The sequence below is a fragment of the Sceloporus occidentalis genome, unplaced genomic scaffold (assembly GCF_023333645.1).
Source record: "Sceloporus occidentalis isolate IW3139 unplaced genomic scaffold, rSceOcc1.0.p SCAF_2, whole genome shotgun sequence".
Lineage (NCBI taxonomy): Eukaryota > Metazoa > Chordata > Lepidosauria > Squamata > Phrynosomatidae > Sceloporus > Sceloporus occidentalis.
Genome location: NW_028316982.1, coordinates 167749531 through 167762456, shown reverse-complemented (window position 1 = coordinate 167762456; position 12926 = coordinate 167749531).

The following is a 12926-nucleotide window of genomic DNA, read 5'->3' as shown; positions in this document are numbered from 1 at the left end:
ATTTCCTCAAGAGCTCAAACCCCATATGGCCTTATCTAAATCACACTAGACATGTTGGAATTTTTTTTAGGAGTCTCTCTACCGGAACTCACCATGTATGTCCCCCACTCCCACCCCGATCTACTGCCACTGCCACTGCTGGGAAATGCCACAACATGAAGTTTCAGTCTTAGAGTTATATTTCTTGCTGTGATCCAAATGGCAGAATGGGGTGCATGAATCCAGTCTTGTTCCCCATTCTCTCCCTTCACTCTTTGTTTGTTTTTTAATGCACTGATTTTGCACAAGTGAATCACAAAAACAAACATCACACTGATCCAGAGAGCCCTGGCATCAGTTCAGAATGCATACAGATGGCTGTACAGCCTGTAAAGCCATACCATCTATCAATCAGTCAATCAATCAATCAGTATCAGAATTCCTACTCTCCTAGTTCTGCATGCTGTAAAATACCTATAGATTTAGGAAAACACTGCAGTTCTCTGTAACTTCAGCCAGTGCTCACTGACCTGGCAACCCTAGTTTATGATGTATTTGAAGACAAATCATGAAAATCTCCAAGTTCTTCCTGGACAGTCAGCTACAATATTTCTTTACCCACTATGATGCAACTATATTGTGGAGATGCACGGGAAGCATAGATCAGTTCTCTTGTGATATATTGTATCAGGAACAAGAAGATGACCACCTGTTTCTACATTCATCTGTGTCCATTGTTGGAAGGGAATTAATATACAGGACACTAAACACCTTGTTCTTCTACAACAGGAAGATATTAAGTAATAAAGGAAGAAAACAATCAACGTTCAACATGGATGTTTAAAAAGAAAAAATATACTATTTTTATATCCCATACATTAAAAAGATGCCCAAATGGTGGGTTTGTTGGATTTTTCCCCTTTTGCAAATTATATTTCTTTTATATTAATGTAAGCTCATCTCCGTTTTTACATGGAGCTAATTTACTGGTATTTTAAAAGTAGTACTTTACATTTTTACAAAAAGTATTAAAACTTCATTCAGCTAATGAACCACACTAGTTTTAGTTTTATATTTTAATGTACCATCCTGCAGTTAAAAATAGTAGAATTAATCACATTTGAAACAAGATAAAGTGAGAATCTGACTGTCTCAATTGCTTATTACAACTTAAAGTACCTATGAAAAATGTAATTCAGTTTCTACTCTTCCTAGCAATCCTCGTTTTCATTTTTTTCGCCTTTACTTGAGAACTTTGCATTGCAATCCTAAGGTTATTTAAGTTGCATTAATGTGCCTTGCTTCTAAAATAGACTGGTTGATAACAGAATCACTGCAATGAATTAAGCACCCAATTAAACTGTATTTGGGCTTGCAGCCTCTGAGGTAGTTACACATGATGATGGCTGTCACAGAATGTTTTATGAAAATGCCGAGCTGCCATTGGGCGGCATACTTTGTGAAGGTAGTATGTATGAGAGAGAATTGGCAGAGCTGCATGGATATATATTATATTCATCTAAATATTTATATACTGCTTTTATGACCCATATGAAGTTCCCAAAGTGGCACAGAAACACAAACACAATAATAAAACCATGAGAAAACAATTAAGAGAGTAGTGCTACACCCTGAAGTTAGCTTAGTGCAAAGGTTTAGGACTGAACAAAGGTGCCCCTAAGATGATTCCACTGTGGTGATCCCACTGTTAACCCACACCTATAGTGATCTCTTGTCAAATCCTTGCTCCACATAATAGTAATTCCGAATTCTTCACACGATCTTCATAATTTTGGAGGGAGATTCATTAAGAAAAAGATGAGCAGAACCACAGGGCCTGCTCTGAGAGTACTGCATCTTGAATTAGTAGTTTTGTATAATAGTGAGTTGTGGCCCACATTGATGTTGCAGATGTCCATCAACAGCTACTACCTGATGGTGCTGATATCCAGCTGTGACAGAGATGACACTAGTGGCAGCAGGATCCTTCCACAGATGCTTTTAAGGGCCATTAATATGAGCTTAAACAAAGAGTTATTACAAATTTTATTTAAGATTTGTTTGTTGAAGGTGAAGAAAGGAAGATGGGGCAGAACCCCACTATGGTAAGGAGTCTGGGAACATAACTCACCAGGCAGACTATGACCAATGTCTCTATAACAAGAATGTATGATGGAGTGGCCTGTGATTTCTTGAGGGCATAGAAGAAATGTTATTTTCCCTTTCCTCTTTGCAATGAACATGAAGGATGTAACTGGTCCTTATTGCTCACAATAAAAACAGAGGGCTATTTCAAAAAGAACATATATGGCTGTCAGGATTATTGTAAACTCTTTTCTTTCCCCTAAATGCTAAAAAATAAATAACGAAGGAAGGATGTGAACGTGTTAAGTTATGGGATAACCAATATATATTGCACACAGATACTGTACTTTCAAAACTCCAGCTAGACAAGCTATAAAAGTGTTTTCCTTGCCAGCTATTGCACAACAATTGAGGAGTTTCCTAATGTAAAATGCCAAGGTTTGGAGATAATGCCACACTGGAGTTTAATTTTACATGACTGAGGGCTGGTTCTCACTGGCCTTTATGCCGGGTTACCAATCGAATCCAAGGAATGGCATTCCTATTGGAAACCGAATTAACTCTAGAACAGTTCTAGAGTAACCCACAATCGTTCCCACTTAAAATCGAATCGTAAAGCGGGTTTTTATTTGATCCGTGTTATTGTCATTTAACGCGGGTTAAAAAAATAGAAGGGTCGAACCTACATTTTTCCCTTGATTCGGGACAGGAATCAGAGTTTTTAAATAGGAACGATCAGCCTCTGAAATCGGGTTAACTGGATGGGAGGAGCGGAGCGCGATGGGCTGGCCTGAGGGTGTCACCTTCTTTGGTCTCTTTCTGCATCGCCAGTGCCATTTTCTTCCATTCGCATAGACTCCCCCCCCCCCCATGGATTTCAACCTCCCCTCTGTTTGAGGAGAACCACTGAACACCATTTGTAATGGAGAAAGGCTGGATGCACAGCGATCTGGGGGGAAATAGAGCCTTTCCTTCTCTCTTTCCCAAACGGAATCTGGGGAGACATAGGAAACCCTGGATGTGTGTGTGTGTGTATTCCACTTTATCTCTATCCCTGGAGACTTCTGCCCTCTCCTCTTTTGTATTGTGTCCTCCTTTCTATCCTGGACGTCTCTTGCTCTTGCTTTATTTGGCTTTCACTCTCTCCTCTCTCTTAGGTCTGCAGCCTCTTGCCTCTGGGATCGTTCTCTTTTCCCCTTTTCTGTCTTGTGTCTCTATCCCACTTAAACTCACTGCCTTCTCCTCCTTGATCCAATTTTCCAACCCTGGGCTTTGGATGCAGAAGAGTTAAATCATTTGTAAACCAGCCTTATACTGAAGGGAAACAGTTTCAGGGAGAGGCTTGAGGCTCTTGGCAGCAACCTGACTCCTTGATATGAGGCTGAATTTTTTTAGCTTGCAACCAAGAATAGTAGCTCTAAATTCTAAAACCTGGGTTAAGTGTTGGGAGGGACTCGAGCCTCAGCTCCAGACTAGTGGAAGTCAAAGATCAAAATAAAATAAAATAATCCCTATAGCTAATGTCTCTTTGAACCAATGATTTTCTTCCATCAGTCAGTTTATCTGTCCATCTCTCTCTCTCTCTGCCATTCTGGGCACAAATCAAAGTGCTGGTCATGACCTATAAAGCCCTATATAGCTTGAGTCCAGATTATCTGAAAGACTGTATCTCCCTATATAAACCTACAAGAACTTTAAGATCATCGGGGGAAGGCTTTCTCTCAATCCTGCCACTATCCTAGGCTCACTTAATGAGGACATGGCAGAGAGCTTTAGTGGCTTCTACCAACCTCTGGAGCTCCATTCCACAGGAGACTAAGCTGGCCCCCTCTCTGCTTTTCTTTTACCAATGGGCAAAGATATTTTTGTTTAAACAGGTTTTTAATATGTAATCATTTTTAGGGAGGCTTTGATATGAGGATATTCTATCTGTGCTTTTTAAATTTTGTATTTCTAAATGTAATTTTATACTGTTTTGATGAGATTATTTTAATTGATTTTAAATTTTCATTATTAAATTTTTAACCAATTTTATCTTTATGTCACTTTGGGTCCCACTCCAGAAGAAAGATGGCATATAAAATAAGCAAATAGGTAAATTCTGCCATTCTGTAACCCTTCACCTTTCATCGTCATAGCCTTCCTAGGTGCTGCTGAGATAAGCCTTTATCTCAGCAAGAAGAAGTGCCAAAATCACTCTGAAGACCAGGAGAGTTGGGCTTTTCTGCTGTGACAGTGTCCTTCCTTTTGCAGGCTAAATTGACATGGATGCTTGCCCCATTTTAGCATCAAGTTAATTTTTGGCTCTTCATCCATACTCATAAGGCTCAGTGACTATGAATATCTGTACATTGTTTTCTTTTGTAGAACTGCTTTGAAGAGAATGGTTAAAGCTCTTTTATAGTCTGTATCTCGCCCAGAGATCATTAGATGCAGAGCAGGATATATATGGTGTAATGAATGAATAAATATGAAGATTCATATGTGATTGATTCCTACCCACCCACCCAACCACACATACACACACAATTTCAATACATGCCATTTCAGAGGCTGAAGAAATATAATGTTTTTTATTTCAGGAGACTTGTTGGAACTATAGCCGCAGGGGTAGTTCTTTACTTACAACTTCTGCTAATTTGGCAATCTTATTTACATTTTCCCCACCCTTGTTGCCTCCTCCAGTAACCTTTTTTGCCATGCGCAAAATTTATTACAGCAGCTGCTATTTAGATAATTTTTCCAAAGGGCCTTTTATTTTTAAAAAAATCAAAATGGTTTTGTAGGGCTTTTATGTCTCTGCCTGCATCTCTCTCAAGTAACAGATTTTTCTCATGTATTATTTGATAAAGACAGTTTAGAATCCCCTTAGAATTGTTCATTTTGGAAAACATCCTATAGACATAATTTGCTGGAGGCAAGTTAACACTGCAGATTAAAAGTTTACATGAAAACAATAGACAAACCAAAGTTATTTTAAATTAAACTGAAAGGGGGGGAAATCCCATTTTATTAGGCCTAAAAAGACTTGTCACAAACTGGAGCGTATTATCACATAATACTGAAGAGTATTGATCTCGTCTTCATTGTTATGCACAATGTTAGTACTCTCGTGCCAAACTGTTTCCCATAGATTCTCAGAAATTCCTTGCACATTCACTAGAATCTGACTGTTGGGCAAAAAATGTCATCAGCTGGCTTATATAATGAAAAGGAAGGTGCATTCCCACCTGCTGCACATATTGTCGGAGCATTTTATCTCATTCCTTCAGGAGAAATGGAACAAGAAGAATGAGGCAGCCCAGTGTTGATGTCATGCCTCCTCCTCCAGAATTTGAGGAATCTGACACAGAGGAGTTGGATGGCAAGGAATACCTGGCTCCCAGTTATGGCTCCCTCCCCAAATCTGAACAGCTGGTGTCTGAACCAGCTAAGGGCTCTCTCCTTGTGATGGTTTTCTCTGCTTCCTACCCTGTCTAAAATTCCCTCCCAGGAAGTAAGACAGAAGCAGAGGAACCAACATGGGAAGATTCTGGCCACCACCCTCCCACACACACACACACGACGGAGGAGTTGGAGTTGGGTTGGACTGTTTGTTGCCCTCCCCTGGGATGAGGCACACAATAACCAATCACGCCATGGCAGCGATGTCATGGTGCAAGGTTTCTGGGAACATGGTCAGAGGCAGCAGTTTGACAACTGCTCCCATTGCCCCATTGCAGAGAAGAAATCGACCCACCCACCCGCCACTGGTATAGTATGAACTTTTATTGGTCGCTTAGGGGCCGGGTAGGAATTTTCCCCCTTTTCCATGGGTTTTTCGCCTACCCCATACTGTTTCCAGTGGTATATGGAAAATTGGCTAGGGTGGTGTCTGTTAATATCGAATGTTGCTTAAAAGTTGGATTTTGATTGGAGTTATATGATTACCTACATTTGACATAAATATTTGGATTATATTTCCTTGAGCCCTTTGGACAATGTTTGGGTGGAAGGGACATTTCTGGAACCACCTCTTTAGGCCTTGAATAACTGAAAACAGCCATTTTTTCATAAACTGTTTACAAACAGCAAGGTAAGAGACAGACGCACTTCCTTCAGAAGGGGTTCCAGAAATATGGGTCCCACCACGTGAAAGGCCCTGTCTCTTTTGCCAGACGGCCAACCAGAATTTGGGAGACAACTTTAAGAGTCAAGCTAAGGCATTCAAATAACATGCCTCAAAGCTGCTTAGGAATCTAACTTTGAATTAGGATCAGAAGGACATTGGCAGCAGTGCAGCTGGTTCAGAACCAGTTTTTTATGCTCTGATTGCTAGTCCCAACAACCAAGCAGAGCATGGAAGAGTTACTTTGGAATGTTTGTGGATATGAAAATGAGCATTAAAATGCACATATTTTCTTTTCAAATCATGTTAATGTGGAAAGAAGGCAGAACAAACTTTTACCAGGAAAAAAAAAATTAATTACAGAAGCTAAAACAGATGCTAGCTGCAGGCACCTGTTCAAGTAGCAATAGCAATATCATTTACATTTCTATAACGCTTAATAGTGAACTCAGCATTCTCTAAGTGGTATACACTCTATAGTTTTTGTGGGTTTTTTGGGCTATGTGGCCATGTTCTGGAAGAGTTTATTCCTGATGTTTCATCAGCATATATGGCTGGCATCTTCAGAGGTATACAATCTGTAAGCCAATTGCCCCCAACAAGCTGCGTACTCATTTTACTGACCTACGAAAGGATGGAAGGCTGAGTCAACCTTGGAGCCCTGGGATCAAACTCACAACATTGTGGCTGTAGTACCAACATTTAACCATTGCATCACCAGGGCTCCTTTGCACCACCAGGGCTCCTTGGAGTAGTGTTGCACATCCTCTACAAAATGGTTCCTAATTAAAGGCAGCCATGCCTCCCCCACAATTCCAAAGGAAAAGATCAAAACCCAGCCCAGCCTAACCTATTTCCAACTGACTGTCCCTGCATTGTACACACTGTCTACACTGGTATTAACAGGAAGAAAAGCCTTCACGTTCACATCAGTGTAGACAGTGTGTACAGTGCATGAATAGTCAGATAGAAATAGGCAGGAGATTAAAACATTGGTTCCTTGAATAGCAGAATATTTGTTGAGTTTATAGCTTTGCTTTTTTACACACCACTGAAGCAAAGATTGAGAGAGGCTACCATTCAGTTCAGTTGATCTCATAAATGGAAGATATTTTTCAATTTATCCATGGCTCTTTAATCCTTTTTATTCAATCAATGTGGTTTATCCATTTATTAATTCTACACAGTTATGCCAATAATAATAATAATAATAATAATAATAATAATAATTTTATTTTTATCCCACCTTTCCCACAGGATCAAGGCTGCTTACAACACAATAAAATACGGTAATACAAAATAAAACCCATTATCCCACCCTCCAAAAAAATAACATTATAATCTCACATAAAAATAATAACAATAATGAAATCTCAATAACAGTAGTAAAATCGCATTTAAAATTATTAAAACAATCCATCAGTGATAGAGAGATGGGCATTCTGGGGTATTCCATATGGTAGTTCATTTCAGCGGGTAACCAAGTGAATTATTCAGAGAAGGCTTGTCAGAAGAGATCTGTCTTGTCAGCTTTTTAAAAGCCATCAAGATTGCCCTGGTGGTGGTGGTGTTGGATTCCATGGTTTACCAAGAAAAGAAAGCTGGTGAGGCTGATAGCCTTTCACAGCATGCCTTTCAAATGTATAGACAGTGAAGATAATAATGCTCCCTAAGCAAAGGGGACAAGAGAAGATATTGCAACTTAGCAGCAAGGAAGCCCTGAATTTGTGCTGAGTTTTGGTATTTAAGCAGTTAATTATTTTGCAGTTAAGGCACGTAAAAGCAAAAACGCAGTTGGAAAGCCCTTCCAAGTTTGGTCCTTTAGGTGGCACCATCATGACAGCAGGAAAGATGAAAGCTGAGGCTGGTGTCTGGTTGAGGAAAGTAAACATTTTTAAACTATTAGCCATGGCAAGATTGGGGGCAGGATTAGGACATCACTGAGCACTTTATTTCAATCCATTCACAAAATCTCATGTCTTCTTTTTAAGTTAATAGCAAAGAGTTTTGAAGCACATCAGTTATTAACACATTTGATTTGGCATCAATACTCCTGGACCACATCACCCTCTATTAGGCCAGGGACGTAGCCAAGGGGGGGGGGGTTCTTGGGTCCGGAACCCCCTTCCATTAGAAAAATGAATGGTGTGTGCTGCTGCGCCGCCACGCCCAAGCCCCATTATAATGGTGGCACTTAGTCTGGACCCCCCCCCCCCTTGCTAAAATCCTGGCTACGTCCCTGATTAGGTTGTTTTTCATGAAAGATTAGACCAAATAGAACTCATTATTCTTCAAGTTGTCACTAGCCTTTGTTATTGTCTTGGATATGACAGACTAACATGGCAGCCCCACTGGAAATTTCAGGAAGCAATGAACAATGGGTTTTCCAATTCCCAGCCATTATATTATATTATATTCTGCCATTAATCCCTCTGATTTGTCCTGTGATTCTCTTATTTTCCTGTTTTCCATAGTATAATCTATATCCAGGAGTGATCAGTCCAGGAGTGAGGTGAAGACAAATATTATAGCATTCTGTTTTGTATATTTAAGCTTCCTTTATGCTTTCTTCATTGCTAGACAGATAAAGGGATCCATATAGCTAGAGTTTCAAGCCTGAGATCATTCCATTGTCTTAAAAGCACACATGGCATAAGCACATATTCTTTGTTGAAAGACATGATCTCAGAAGGAGGGACAAAGTTGGGTTTGTCATTCAAGTCCATGTGTTTGTGATTTAGATATATCCTGATGATCATTCCAAAGGCCCAGCTAGGTCTGTTATCATCAGAGTAACAATATTGGTGTATCTTATTAAGGTCCACATTTGTGTTGGTTGGTTCCTCCGCATTCGACATGAAAGGAAGTTTTATGTGATGTCAGCTCTGCCCTTGTTAATCACATTGAGGTGTCATCAGAAATGTTCTCCCTGGCTGGGAAAACCCCTACTGTCTGAAAATGGGAAAGCAGGATGTTCACATATGGTCTTTGCAGGACCAGACTGACATTTTGAGACCTTAAGTTATGTTAAGTAGGGGTGGCTTCCATTTCAAAGGTGTAGTGAATTTGACTGGGATTTTAAAGTCAAGACTTTAAAAAATATATCTAAAGTGCTGAACCATTGCGCCCAAAATAGGCCCAGCACCTTGAAAAATTCATTTAAAAATACAAATAAAGCCCAGAATCAATTCACCACTCCATGACTTGGAAGCCTCAGATCATCCTAAAGTCAGTTTTAAGAGGCCATCCAGCATAACCACAGAATTATGTATTCGTGTAACAATTAGGGAGTTCTTCTTTTCTTCTCTTCAATTTTCTTGGAGAGTGTTAAAAAACCTGAATAAGATGGTTACAGATTGCTTCCGTAATTGTTGCTTTTAATCATGTATATCTAAGACTCAACTTTTAATTTTGATCTGGTGGCACAGTGGTTAAAGGCCTGTACTGCAGCCACTCACTCACAAACCGCAAGGTCGCAAGTTCAATACCAGCAAAAAGAGCTCAAGCTTGACTCAGGCTTGCATCCTTCCGAGGTCACTAAAATGAGTACCCAGATTGTTGGGGGCAATTAACTTAAACTTTGTAAACCGCTTAGGGAGTGCTTAAGTGCATTGATAAGCGGTATAGAAATGTACTTGCTATTGCTATCTAAACAAAAATGGAATTTTCCAACTATTATTTCTTATTTAAAGTAGGGCTCAGGAAAATATAGCCTTCCAGTTACGGCTGAACATCAGCTCTCCTCAGACAAATTCAGCCCGGCCAGTGATGAGGACTGATGGGAACTGTAATAAAAAAAACCTACAGTGAGCCACATGTTTATTGGAGTTACAATAAGAAGGTGGAATTTATACTCTATTCTATTATTAGAGAAAGATCTCTGTTCTTTTTTTTTATATCACCTGTATGTATGACTTGATTTTTATGCACTTGCCTTCAGAGTAAAACAGGAATTTGCTGCCTGGATTGATTCAGAGGTAGAATTTCTTTGGAACTGTTCTCATCTCTTTTTCATCATTTTGGTTTAGTAGGCTTAACATTTGATATGTTAAGTAATTTGTCTTCACATATTTTGAACATGGAACTGGTTTTGTACTTCACTTGAGTGTTTTATATTTCTTCTTTGGGTGCTTATGGCAGAGGTGGTATTATACTCTGGGAAAAAGTGCACACAGCCATCAGTCACCTGATTTGTTACTAGTACCCTAGTGATGCAAACACTGCACTCTAGCTTCTCAAATGCTATCCTTAGAGGTGTAAATATCTCCCCTTCCCCTTAGTAACATAACTTGGAAGTGTGACATTTTAAAATTAACTTCAGCATTTGTGCATAAGCATAATATCTGCATAATCACTGCACATAACATCTGTATAAAAAAACTGTTGCAACTAAACAGTGCTAATGCCTAGTCAAAACAGTATTGGCTTGGGGTGCTTACAGCTGCTAACCATGATTGTTAGGTTATTAGCACCAAACTACACATGATGTTCTTAAAGTGGTTTGGCTAGGTAGGTATAATTTCATTTTCACTCTAAATTGCTGATCCATGAGGATAAACAGAATTGAAGCCATGGCATGAGAAAGGGGAGTTAACTCTTGACCTCCATTTTAGTCCTGAATGAAATCGGAGTGGATTCACCTTTATTTCTGACAAGCAGGCCTGAAAGTCAATTTCAGTTTAAGAAGATATCAGAGGCAAGGTGGTAAGTATCTCTCTCTCTCTCTCTCTCTCTCTTTCACACACACACACACACACACACACACACACACACAGAGACAGAGACAGAGGCCTCGATCCAGCTCCTTACTCTCCAAATTGGCAATTTAGGTTGTGATTGGGGGGGGGGGGGTCAATGGCGTACACAAGCTACATGAATAATATGACATGCAATTTGGCCCTTGCTAAGTGAACCTGTGAACAGGCAGTGGCATGTGTTAAGTGTTTAAATGGCCAGGACATGTAAGGTGTGTATGAAGACAACTTTACAAAGGTGGTGTTTGAAGGAATCACAAAACTATTTTAAAATGGGGCAGGTCTAAACCATGGCAGGCAGTTTGTTATTAATTACTTGCATGCATGCTTTTGCAAAACAATAAAAACATGGAATATGTTGCATAATATGTTGCACAATCATCGCCATCCAACTGAAGCTGGTAACAGTCTGAGTACAATGCCCCTGCATTTTACGTGGCTTTTAGCATATGCTGAAAGTTGCGCGGGGAGGAAGGGGCGGCACGTCCCATAAGGACGAATGGGGTACATGGCCATGGCACACGTGCGCCACCGCAGCCCTCCAGATATCACTGGACTACAACTTCCAGCATTCCACACCATTAGCTATGCTGCTTAGGGCAGATCAGCCTTTGGCTCCACTAACATCTGGAAAGTCTCATGCTTTGCACCCCCGAAGTATTAAAGGACTCTGTAGCATTGATGAAGCAAAATCTTAGTATTTGGAAAAAATCTCAACAAATTTTATCAATAGATGCCAGAATGAAAGGACATGTAGTATTGGAAGACACCTCTGTATATTGTGCTGCCTGCCCTACACTGTAAGCAGGCCAGATACAGTGGAAGACACTGTACTACAACCATGAGATCTATGAATACTCATACATTGCATTTGGTGAATGTGTGACAGCGTTCCAGAAAGATTTGCTATTCTCTGAAATCAAACATTATATTTCATCATGTCTAAAATATACAGTGGCCATTGCTAACACACACAAGTACACACATATACATTTATGTCTCATGAGAGGCAAAGTATTGAAGAAACAGTACTCAAGAGTGATCCATGACCTGAAAATAAAGCATTGTCTTTATTTGCAATGCTTTCTGTGCTTTAGCTCATACAAACAAAAATCCATCAGTGATACTTTTATTGGCCAACCAAAATGCACAATATACTTGTTGCAAGCTTTTGAAGCTCCATGAGCTTCTTCATCAGGCAAGTTGTTATAAACCAAAAAGGAGGAGGGGGGAATTGAGATGTTAATCAGATGCCCCTGAATGTTGTTTCAGTCCTTATAAAAATGGTATGCTGAGGAGGATATATCTTGTCAGCAGCACCTCCTCTTTCTGGCCATGTGGCAATAGGGAGATTTTTGAAGGCCAGGAAAATTAAAGTTCATTTGCATCTCAACGGGGGGCCCTTTTTTGCAATCCATAGAGATTACCGCATATCGTTCTCAGAACGTTCTGCACGTAACGTGATGAGAACGTTCCTGGAACAGATATTACCACATTGAGTAGGAACGTGATCAAAACGTGATTGGAACGCATTTTACCGCACAGCGCTTCCTTTTTCTTGAAACTGTTCTCAGAACGGTTTGCTGTATTACGTTTTGTGGGCTGTGTTCTGATGACGTCGCCACTCAGTGATTGGACGGCTCGGGAGAGGCGCTGCTGCCAGGAAAGAGGAAAAAGGGAGGCTTGGGCCATGGAGCTCGCCTCTCCTGAGTCCCTCGGCTTACTGAAATCCCTCACCTCCCTTCCCCATAGGAATCAATCCAAAAACAGAGTCTAAAAGGAGCAGCGAGCCCTATGGGTCTTCATCTGGGGAGGCAGAGGTTGCTTGGCTATGGGCATGTCCTGCCATCTCTCTCTCTCCCCTCTTTCCCCATAGAAATCAATCCAAAAACGGAGTTTTAAAGGAGCAGAGAGCCCTATGGGTCTTCATCTGGGGAGGCAGAGGTTGCTTGGCTATGGGGATGTCCTGCCATCTCTCTCTCGCCCCTCTTTCCCCATAG